The sequence below is a fragment of the Helianthus annuus genome, chromosome 12 (genome assembly GCF_002127325.2).
Source record: "Helianthus annuus cultivar XRQ/B chromosome 12, HanXRQr2.0-SUNRISE, whole genome shotgun sequence".
In the NCBI taxonomy this organism is placed as follows: Eukaryota; Viridiplantae; Streptophyta; class Magnoliopsida; order Asterales; family Asteraceae; genus Helianthus; species Helianthus annuus.
The window spans coordinates 119,338,529-119,350,958 of record NC_035444.2 but is presented as its reverse complement, the minus strand read 5'-3'; the positions used below and the strand labels follow the sequence as shown (position 1 = coordinate 119,350,958).

The following is a 12,430-nucleotide window of genomic DNA, read 5'->3' as shown; positions in this document are numbered from 1 at the left end:
TAGAATTGTAATATCCCAAAAATTTACAATAATCTCAAAATTTTACAATAATCTCAAAAGTTTACAATAATGATATGATGATAATTGTATAAGAATCTAACTATATTTCGATTGGTTTATTAGATAAAAAAAATTATTTTTTTTTACTATTAATTTGAAAGTTATAAATATAATTTTGTACACACGTAATTTAATGATTAATTAAAAGGAATTAATTTGAAAATTTATTGTGGTCAAAACGTTTCTTTATGGTAGTTTTAATTAATAGATATAGAAGGTCAAAATTATCATAACTAAATTGCCATATTTTCCTCTGGTTCTTGATCTCGTTCAAATTTGGGTCGCTATACATGGTTTCCATCTATCTTTATGAACCTTTGCCCCTCAATCACTCTAGTTTTTATCGCGTCCTCTTAGGCGCTTGAGATTTCCATCGATCAGTACAAATCATTGTCACATAGCACCGCTGTCTGCCGTCACGAAACCCGCCGTCACGCAACCGTGAAGGTGAAATACTGCTGCTGTCTCGCTATCTGTGGTTCGAATATGAGGTGAGGATTACGATCCTTCTTATAAAGTCTCAGACGTGATAATTATTATTTTTTTTTTCTTTGACGGCTAAAGTGTAATTTTATTTTTACTAATTACGTTAACGTAATAATTAAGATGCCCGCTCAATAGTAATAGTTTGGTCTGGGCATTACTAGGTAACCCACATACGATGGGTTAGTATGCTTTTATTATACGAATTAGTTTCACCAATTCAATCGCTCTATTAGTTGGAACCTTAATATCTAGTTTTGGAACACTTATTAGCCTACATGTACCTACATGATTGCTAGTCTTCTTTTCATCGACCTGGTAAACTACCCTTGGAAATATACTCATTAAAATGATAATAAGAATACTTATAACCATCATCCTTTAATAATATGTTTGAAATCAACTAGTTTAAAGACCCTTGACCTTTAGCCAACATGTCTCGAACCCTCCAAAACCTAATCACCTACTGATGAACCTAGAATGAATATATATGTAATTTTCATATCAAAGATTTATTTTAAATAAGTAAAATGTATATGAGCAAAAGGTTTGAATGTAGTTAAAATATTTCCCAACCATTATAATCTCATTACGTTGGAGTATCAATTACTAGTGAATAATTTAGTATTTAAAATTTATGTTAATCCAAATACATATTTGCTGATAAAGAATCAATTTCTTTTCTATATATATAAGAAAAATCATCGTCGCCAGAAGAGACCAAATAGATAAAGTCATATAAGATGTGTAAATTAATGTGAAGCATATTTAACTATAGGTTTGCATACCCGTCAAGGACGAGTCGAGCGATTATGTTTTTCTTTTGGCTAAGGTACGGATTCCGTTTCTTTTACACCATAGTATAATTTTTATTTTTCGTCACTCGTTGGTACGGATTTTGTTTTCTTTTCATCTTAGTTTAATTTCCGGGTATAGATTCTTTGGTCTTCTCATCATAGTATTCATCTTTATCGTATCCGTTACTTTGTCGTGTGGATCTTTGTCTCTGTCTCAAAGTTTGATTTTCAGGATTTGATACTAGTGCTCGTTTGATATGTGATACATTATATGAGTCAAATTGTATATGTTTGTTTACTAGTGAGTCGTAGCATGCCATACCTCAGACTTGTACTCACGGTCGCATGTTCCTGTCAGTTGGTTGTAAATTATTTACAAGACCTTAGTATACGTACTCTGTCACCCAAGCATGTCTGGCTTGTCGTTTGGGCGTCAACGGCATGGCACTTATCGTGACAGTGCGTAATGAAAGTTCACGGCGTCTCTAGCTTGTGCTTGTGTAGCACCTTGGCCACTAGAGGCGTATAGATCGATCTTAGCTCTGTGTTTGAGTTTGTTTATCTGGGGATGGAATAATGGGTGCACGCCACACTCACCATCTCATAGGTGCATGGACTAGCTAGCTGTGTACCAGTCTGTTTGTGTGTAGCTCTGGGTGCTTCTGTGTTACACGATTTGTTCTGTTGATATACATATGTCGTGTAAGTTAGTATATGTTTCTGTATGTGAATATGTTCAGTATTTTTTCTGATATGTCTGATATGTTTTGTACGCGTCTGATTATGCTTCCGATCATGTTTCGGGTTATGCTTCCGATTATTTTCAGTATATGTTCTGATATGTGTGATATGTTCAGTATCCGATTATGTTCTATATTAGTTATGTCCGTTTTGACTCAGTGTCTGTATTAGTTTCGTCCTAGTATGAGTCTCAATTTGGATTTCGATTCCGTGTTATACGTATAGTTTATATCTGTCAGTACCTGTATTCAGTATTTGATTCAATTTTTGTTCTATACTTGTCGTTGAATCTGTCTTTGTTTCGTGTCAATTCTCTCGATCGGTTTAATGAGTTTTGTAAGAATTAAATTATTCTACCTTTGAGCTTAGGTTATCCGATCATTTGGTTATTGAATATAAACCTCCAAAGCAATAAAAATGATTATTTTTATATAATCACTTATGAAGTATGATGAATTAATAGATAATAATCTTAATCCAAACATTTATTTAAAGATGATTATTCCGACAGTTCTTTTCTTTTAAAGGTTAGGGGATTCCAAATGGTATTCAAAATGTTTCGGTTCACGTATTTGTTTTCGTTTATGTATTGCTTTCCCATGCCGGTCTACAACATTATCATAAGTATTACGTTTTGAGATCTAAGTTATTTGAATTATTCTATTTCTTAAATGCAAGTTTTCAGAGTTAGAAAATTAGTTATCTGGTCTAATAATGATCTGCTATGAAATTTGATAATTATTTTATTGATTAAATTCATACGTTTATTCAAAAGAAAATAGTTTTGCCAAGTATCTTGTTTTGACAATAATAGTATTATTTAACGTTGTTCAAAATATTAGATAATTATTAGTATTTAATTTGTTCAAACGTTTCATTTGATAGGCCAGAAAAATATTTTTATGTGAATACTAGATTAGTTAAATGATGTTATAAAATAAGTTCGTTTATACAAGATAAATTGTTTTAGTCATCATGGCCAACGATGTATCAGTCTCAACATCAGTTTTATGGTGGGTTTAGTATCGGTGATGTATATCAATTACTTTTGTTTTCGTATCAGTATTCGTTACAGTTTCAGATCGGTTCGTGTATCAGTTTTGCATCAGTCATGTGCCTGCATTTGTTTTCAGTAATCGTGTCAATGACCGTTTCAGTTCAGTCTCAGTTCTGTTCTGTTTTGCTTCCACTGACATGACTTTACTTGTACTGTTGATTTCTCCGTTACTGAGCAATTTTTGGCTCAGTCGTATATTTCTTTTTGTGTTTTTCCTATTTGTTTTGCAGGGAATATGGGATGATCTGGGATTTCAGTGAGGAGCGTTAGGAAGTTGTTGGTCAAGATTCTTTATTTCAGTAATGTAATAAATGTAATTAGGACATTTTATTTAATGTTATGGATTGGTTTTTAGTTTTGATATCTGTAAGAGTGACACGTCAGCCCTATTCGGGTCGGGGTGTTACATCCGACGTGATATTCTCCGCCATATAATGAAAAACTATGTGCGAAAAGTTGTATTTCTTATTCAACACCAACGCTGTCAACATGTTCATTTGGTAATCCCTCATCTGGTCGAAACTACCCTTTGTGTGGCTCAATGTAATCAGAATACAATGGATTAGGAACTTGAAAGATTTTTGAAACTTCGACTTCAAGTAGTTCCCGGTGTTCAAAGCACCTCTGTATCCCATTCTCAGCATACATCCCTTCACCAAACGTTCCGGAAATCTTGTGGGGTAGTTGGCCTCATCAGGAAAGTTCATAACTTCTCGAACTAATGCTTCAGTCACCAGAATAGTCTCTATCTTTCCATCTACTTCCACCACTGACGAAATCACCTTGCTTGCCTCATCATACGTTGCATTCATCCAAAATCGACTAATATGTGATCTGTACAACGGTCTCTGGTCAGTCATTGCTTTCTTTACTGGAATACGATTCATGTAGTCCAAAATACTGCTAAATTCTGACAATAACGGACACTTCTCCACATCTAAATCAATGCAGCTGTTGTGTACTGGATCGAATAACACGTTTGCTGATGCCTGCACATCAACAAAACAATCAAAGACTTAGAAAAATTTTTACATTGAAACTTGACCAAAAAGCAAACCAACAATATACAGTAAAAGCGAACCATACACTGTACTACCATAAAAGCGAACCAGATATGATATTACACTTAAAAGCGAACCATGAACAATGCAACCCTATAAGCGGACCAATAAGATGACTAAAAAGCGGACCAACATTATAAAATACACAAAAAGCGAACCGTCCCTTGTACCAATAAGCGATACCCTAAAATTATTGCCTTAAAAGCGAACCTGCTTGACATCTTATGAGCGAACCTGAAATATGTTCTAATGAGCGAACCTAATATCGTAACTATGAGCGGTCCTACAGATGACATATGAGCGGATCTAAGTTATCTGTTCGTAAAAGCGGTCCAAATCTAAAACCTATCAAAAACTGCACAAGCCCTAAAATTGATTACAAAATCAAACTCTACACAACATTCCGAGACTAGGGGTGTCTTTGATTTCTACAAAACATGCCTAAAGCACTCTAGATCTGAAACTGAATCCACCCATTACCGACAATACACATCAAACACTCAAATTACAGCAATTAAAACATAACACTATACTCAGAATCATCAGACGACATGATTACACTATTCTATTCAACCAAATATGACAGTTAAAACTCAAAAACACGAAAAGTTCATATTAAACTACCGACAGACATTTTTTTAAGACGAAAGAACTAAAATTGAGAGAGTACTTACCTTTCCCATGATGTAATGAACAAGAATCTATCAATAATCGAAGAAAAACGGGCTCAAACAAAGAGAAATCTTGATGAACACGAAGGTTTGCTCAAAATCGCCTCAGAGACAACGACGGATAAAGAACCGGGTTATGTCAAGAAAAGCGGACCCCTGTTTTATTTATATGGGGGTCTGGTCCACTTATTCGACACCAACCATACGAGCGGCCCATCTTTGTTACTTTGACAGAAAAGCGGACCTCAATGTTGTCATAAAAGCGAACCAACATTAATTTTTTAAGAAATTCACTTTTTATTCATTTTTTCAACTTTTTTGATTTCACATGCTGACACCCAGTTGACCAAGTCCAAGTTAATGACCCTGGACAACTGTTTGACCTACCAAGTCCAAGTTAATGGCCCTTGATGATCAGTTTTTATGAAGTACTCTGTCGTTTGGTTTCAAAAACAGTTCAAATTAATGAACTTTTCAACGTTTCAAACATTTGCACATTTTATCTTTCAAACATCATACGAGATCTTTGTTTGCAATCACAGCTTACCCAACCCTCATCAGACACTGATATGATCTGCACACAGGCTTTGATCTTCCAATTCCCAGTATCAGTTGTCGAAAATAAAATGAGAAAAGAAAATCTTTTTGGGTTTAAAGTTGTACAAAGTGAAATATATACAAACAATATTTTTGTGAGCGTGTTAGGGGATCATATCAGTTGCCGACAGAACACTAGCACCGTTAAGCTTATTTCATTTTAAGCATTAAGCAATTCGCGTTGATTGTCAGTATATTGATCCATTTTAAATTCTCACAAAATTTTCAACCTGTTCGGGATACGTGATTAGTGTTTTAGAGACTTAAACGTTAACGTGTGTTCCCACCTCAGTATATACTCCCGTATCCGGATCCCAGTATTCAGTCTTACAGGTGAGTATACCACGGCTGATATCTGTACGGGGTTAGGTGCGAAACCGTGAGAGCTCAGGTCAGAACTTCCGTTTAGCAGAGAGATGACGGCTCGACTTTTTGGTGGGTCCCCTTTAGAGGATCTTTTATGTTTCAACAGCAGCGACTATCAATTTTATTGTTTCATCAGCATGCTGAGGGTGAAGCTTATGTTTCAAAGCTTTTTTGCAAAAAGTATTATCCGGGGACTAGGTCAGTATTTCCATACAGCAGAAGTCCCGGGATAATACCCCAGATATCACCGAGCATAAAGACCTAGTATCTCAGAATACGGGACCTTTCAAACAGGATTTCAGGGGTTACCTATATATCCAGGAGGTGTTCCCCACGAAAACGCAAGTTAAATTTAGTTTATATCCCAAACTGATCTACTAATTCTGTAAGAACCTACCGGCACATCTTTAGCGAGACTGCTTAATTGCATTTTTTTACATTACAATTCTTTAGCGTACTGTGCCCGTCTAGCTGATGTACTATCATTTCCCCTATACTACACAGCTTTTTTTGCATTTTTTAATGTTTTTGGATTTTTTTATGGTTTTATCATGTTTTTGTATTTTTCTGCGAATATCTCCCCCTAAAACTAAAACATAAATTTTCGTATAAATAATCTCTTAACGTCGCCTTCAAAACATTTTTTTTGTTTTTGTTTTTAACGAAAAGCAGAAAAAAAATAAAACTATACAAACAAAAATTGACAACCCGATACGGTTCAAGTCAGATCGCCGCCCAATTCGGCTTCACACTCGATTACCCTCCCAGATTGCAGATTTTTCATCCCATTTAACCTTAAAAGATAATAAAATCTCTTTTTATCAAACGGTTTTGTGTAAAAATCAGCTTTCTGATCATCGGTGCCCACATGTTCAATCCGTATTAATTTCTTTTCGTGACAATCTCGAATAAAATGGTGTCGGATTTCAATGTGTTTTGTTTTCGAATGGTGAACCGGATTTTTAGTAACATTTATGGCCGCTTCATTGTCCACAAATATCGGAGTATCCAAGAATTGCAGACCGAAGTCGCGCATCTGCTGTTGGATCCAGAGGATCTGCGAGCAACAGCTAGAGGCTGAGACGTACTCAGCCTCACACGTGGAGAGCGCAACCGCAGTTTGCTTCTTGTGCCAGGTAACGAGCCGAGTTCCAAAGAACTGGCACCCAGCAGTGGTGGACTTTGCGTTCTGTTTACAGCTACCAAAATCTGAATCAGCAAAACCGGATAAGGTAAAATCACCCGAACGAGGGTACCACAAGCCGATGCTTGGGCAACCCTTCAAATACCGTAAGATGCGTTTAACGATCGTCAGGTGTGACTGCTTCGGGTTCGACTGATATCGTGCACACAGACATGTCGGGTACATGATGTCGGGACGGGAAGCTGTGAGATACATTAAAGAACCAATGATCGATCGGTATAACGTTTCATCCATCTTCACTCCCTGTTCATCCGGACAAATACCATGGTTCTGTGCGAGGGGGGTTGATGCAGGACTGCAATCTGTCATATCAAACTTGTCTAGCACGTCCTTTACATACTTTGACTGGTGAATGAAGATTCCGTCGGGCATTTGTTCTACCTGCAGCCCGAGGAAGAACTTCATCTCCCCCATCGAACTCATTTCGAACTTCTTCTTCATTACTCTCTCAAACTCTTTACACAAATCGTCGTTGGTGGAACCGAAAATTATATCATCAACGTAGATCTGCACGATCAGCAAGTGGCCTGCTTCTTCTTTTGTGAACAAGGTGCTGTCTACTGTTCCTCTTGTGAACCCGTTGTCCAGCAAGTAGGTCGAGAGAGTCTCGTACCAGGCTCTTGGGCCTGGTGTAGACCGTATAATGCTTTATCCAGTAGGTACACCTTGTCTTTGTTTAGTGGATCTACAAACCCAGGTGGTTGCCCCACGTAAACTTCTTCTCGAATCTTGCCACACAGGAATGCGGATTTAACGTCGAGTTGATAGACTTTGAAATCTTTCCATGATGCAAAGGCTAGAAATATGCGAATTGCTTCAAGCCTTGCAACCGGCGCGTAGACCTCATCATAATCTATTCCCTCCTGCTGGCTGAAGCCTTGGACCACTAGACGTGCCTTGTTCCTTACCACGACGCCTCGATCATCACGCTTACACTTAAACACCCATTTCGTTTTTATCAACTTCTGGTTCTTTGGCAGATCAACAAGTCTCCAGACGCCCAATTTCTCAAACTGTTGCAGTTCCTCCTGCATAGCATTCACCCAACTATCTTCGGTCAATGCTTCTTTGTAGGTCCTGGGCTCTATCTGCGAAATAAAACATTTAAGTGAGACTTCTTTCTGCATATCAGCAATAGATGAATAAAAACATGTAAAAGCTTGGTCTATCTGATGTCTCGTCTTAACACCACTCTGTAGATCGCCGATAATTTGTTCTGAAGGGTGGTAAGACAGGGTCCGTGGCATCACAGTATCAGGCACCACAACTTCCGATTCCAGATTTGAAATGTCGAGATCAACAATTTGATCAACAGCCTCCTCTGATGTCTCATTTGGTTCCTCTTCAAAGGTAGGAGCGGGTTCCTCCTCTGAGTCGTCAGAAACGTCAAACGACGGAGCTGGTTCTTCTGGTTCCTCTGGCGGTATATGAACGGTTCCACTTGGTCCAGCTTCATCATCGTGAGTACCCACGGTGGGCGTAGGAACATCTAGTGTTCTAGATTCCGGCTCTTGTAACTGACTTTGCTGATACAGGTACATGAGAGCAAGTTCCTCCTCACTCGGCTCGGACGGCAGATGAAACGATTCCCAGAGTTTGTCGTAATCGAATAGGAATCTTTGTCCGGGAAGTTGTTGCGACGGCGTGTGCTTCTGAAAATCCACATGATGGACCTGAATCACTTTCCCCAGACACGGTACAAACACCCTTTTTAACAGGCTGGCGTAACCTATGAAAAATCCTTCATTCGCTTTCGCTCCGAATTTACCATCAGCATCTATGAAAGTACACGGAGAGCCAAAAGGTTCTAAGAACTCAAGATTTGGCTTATAGCGATGCAGCAGCTCGAAACAAGTCTTTTTATGTTTCTTCACTGTCAGAACTCTATTCAATGTATAGCAAGCCGCTGACACTGCTTCACTCCAGAAGAAAATCGGAAGCTTTGAATCGGCCAACATAGTACGTGCGATCTCGATCAGGGTTCTATTCTTTCGTTCAGCCACGCCGTTCTGTTGTGGTGTGTACGGCGCACTGAATTCATGTAGTATCCCCTTCTCGTTGCAGAACTCGTACATTTTGTTATTCTTGAACTCCGTTCCGTTATCACTCCGAATTCTTCTGATCGGCAGCTTGTACACCGTTTCCATCTTTTTGAATAAAACCATCAAAGCGTCGAATGTTTCGTCCTTCTTCTCCAAACAAACAACCCATGAAAACCTTGTATAATCATCCGTAACCACCAAACAGTAAGAATCTCCACTGATGCTTTTGACGTTGACCGGCCCGAAGAGATCCATATGCAATCTCTCGAGAGGTAACCGGATGGTGTTGAGCATATTTAGCGGATGAGACTTCCGTACCTGTTTACCTTTCTTACATGCAACACAATCGTCAGGTAAATGAAAATTCTTAACATTCACACCTTCTACCAAATCGTTGTGCACAAGGAAATTCATTTTACGAACGTGTATATGACCCATTTTTCTGTGCCACATAATTGACTCTTTCTCAGTTGCTTTTGACTTTGTCACAAAACATTGTTTTTGAGGAGTTGTTGGTGTTGCAGCGCTCATGTCTAAAATGTAAAGATCATTAACCCTAGGTGCGCGCAACAGCACCAACTCATCAGGGACTTTAAACCCTGGCTTTAAAACCAAACACTCTGTTTTTGTAAAATGTACGCTAAAGTCTTTGTCGCAAATTTGCTAAATGCTTAACAAATTGTTCGTCAATTCAAAAATATAATTCACTTTGTCAAAAGATATGATGTCGTTTGTGAGCTTTCCCTGACCAACAATCCTGCCACCTTGTTACCAGCAAATCCAACGTAGCTTCCATTAATTGCTTTGACATCATATAATAGTGCTAAGGATCCCTTCATATGTCGCGATGCTCCGCTGTCCATTATCCACCTGGATAGCACAGACTTGGGTAGCTCCTGCAATCAGCACACAAACACTTCAGTTAAACAATGATGCCCACGACTTTTTAACTTCCGACACTGAACCAAAAACTACATTGCATTTCTCATTTGTTTTCGGAACGTTAAATGTGACATTTGACTCAATTTCCTTTTTATCTTGTTCCACTTTGTTATGAAGTTTGGGAAATTCCGACAAAAACTGATCAATTTCAGACTCAAACACAGCAACATCATCTTTCACAAACTGTGACTCATTTTTCAACACACTTTCCATCTTTTTGATCTCACCAGATGGTTTAGATTTCGCGACCCATGACTGATTTTCAAAATTTTTTGCTTTAGGGTAAAATTTCGAAGTCTTGGGAGACTTAGAAGACTCGCCAATCTCGAAAGTCGATTTTAGCTTATCCTCCGACTTCAACTTTTCACCCCGTTTAAGAATTCGGATCGGCGAAACCAACACTTGTTTATCTTTTGCAACGACCGGTGATTTTGGTCGAGGTTTTTGAATGATTTGTTTTGAAACATTTTTGTTTTCAGCCTTAGGTTTTTCAAGCTTCGGTTTCTCAACCATTTGTTTATTAACAGCTTTTACCACAAACGGTTTTTCAATCACTTTCTGACATTGTTTAGCCATATGTCCGATTTCATTGCAGCGATAGCACACACGTTTATCATACTCTACAAAAGTGGTAGTAACAGTTTCAACTTTAAGCTTTTGTGCTGCATTGAAATCGTCAACAGCTTTTTGACTAAAGATATATTCTTTTTCATTTTCAGTGCTAGGACCAGCGACAAACACATCATCAATCCTATCTTTTGGCTTGACCACCTGCTTAGCCATTTTCTTCTCAAAACCAATACCTTTTTTCTTTAACTGATTTTTCTTGTTTTGGCTTTTACCCACCCCATCTATTTTTTCTGAACTAGTGGGACGAGAAGAACCAGCTGATTTTTTCATTTTCGAAAAGAAATCATTTTACTTGATTTCGTTAACACTCAGTTCAACCAACTTAAAAACTTTCTCAACATTCTCGAATTTGACGTTCTGAAGCGGAAACTGAATGTCAGAATAAAGTTTGTCAGTTCCAATCATAGTGTAAACCACCATGATTGGATCATCATTCGCACTTTTATCCGTTTTTGACAAGTAACCATCCAAGAAATTCCCATCCTCCTCAGAATCACAGACAGACTTCACCGAGTTAGCCTTCTCAGAATTTTCACTTTCATCATCCAACACCTGATCAATGACAGTTTTGATAACCTGGGATTCGTTATCAGTGTCAGATGCAGTGAAAGTGATGTCAATATTATCTGGCAAATCACTTTCAATAGTTTTCAATTTAAGCTTTAATGCAGCTTCCACCCCATCTGGATACTTCTGTGTATAGTGATTCCACATTGGGGGTGGAACGTTGTTGAAGTCTAGTGAAGCGTGTGGCTGTTGAGGTACAATTTGTTCTAACACATAAGATGAGGCCACGTAACTCATCAATTTTTGATCAATTCGGTCATTTTCAATTTTAACCAACTCAAGTTCTTTTCTTAAAGATGCGATCGTGTCAAGATGAAAATTAACTTCTCTTTGTTTATCAAACAATGTGGATTGAGCCAACTTTGTTGCTTTTGTGACAACTCGAGTTTCTGACTTTCACTTTCGCATTAAATGCGCGTTGACTTTGACTGTTTAGTTGTTTGGATTATGGACTTGTAATTGTACACGTTGTGTTTTGATGAAATGAATTGTCGTGTTGCACATATGTGATTACTTGCTGTGGTATTAAAGTTATTATTAGAATATTATTAAAACACTTAGTTTAGATCGAAACATGTTATGCCAATCGAAGGACCCCGAAAGATATCCTTCGATTCGAAGGATCAACTGCCGGTTCGAAGGATCTCGAAACATATCCTTCGAACCAAGACCATATCCTTCGACTGGAACCCAGATCCTTCGGCCCAGTCTTTCAGATGGGCTTGGCCCATTTCTGTAATACGTATAAATACGTATCAGCATGTATCGGCTGTCATTTTCTATCATATTCCCAACCCTAGAGCTCTCCAAACTGTGACGGCAAGCTAGTAACCACAGGAGACCCTTGCGACCAAACCCTCATTTCGGTTAGTAAAATCTATTTGATTCGATCGTTCGTTTATATGCGTATGTGTTCACGTGTAGTGTGTTCTTGATTGTTGATGTAACCTGAACTGATACATGCCTGAATATTATGATTTTGAATACGATTGAATATCGATATAGATTTCACATAGGGTTTGATGATGTGTTAATGTGCGTTAACCGGTTTTGTGATACGTTTAAACTAGGTTCATGCTAGACAATGATTTCTGGATGATTGCGTTATGATTAGATGTGCTAAATGATTCTGATGTTTTGGTAATGATGATGACGGCTGTACAGATGATTAGGGTTGCTGTTCCTGTGAAAACGTAACTGATTGTGAAAACG

General features: G+C 38.0%; 1 long non-coding RNA gene across 1 annotated transcript; it reads left to right on the top strand.

The window, feature by feature from the left end:
- The first annotated feature begins 331 nt into the window (after positions 1-331).
- Positions 332-3,495, top strand: LOC110897067. The gene is made up of 3 exons (XR_002568411.2): positions 332-551; positions 1,322-1,375; positions 3,369-3,495. It is a non-coding gene; the product is annotated as an uncharacterized LOC110897067 (long non-coding RNA).
- The last annotated feature ends 8,935 nt before the right edge of the window (positions 3,496-12,430 follow it).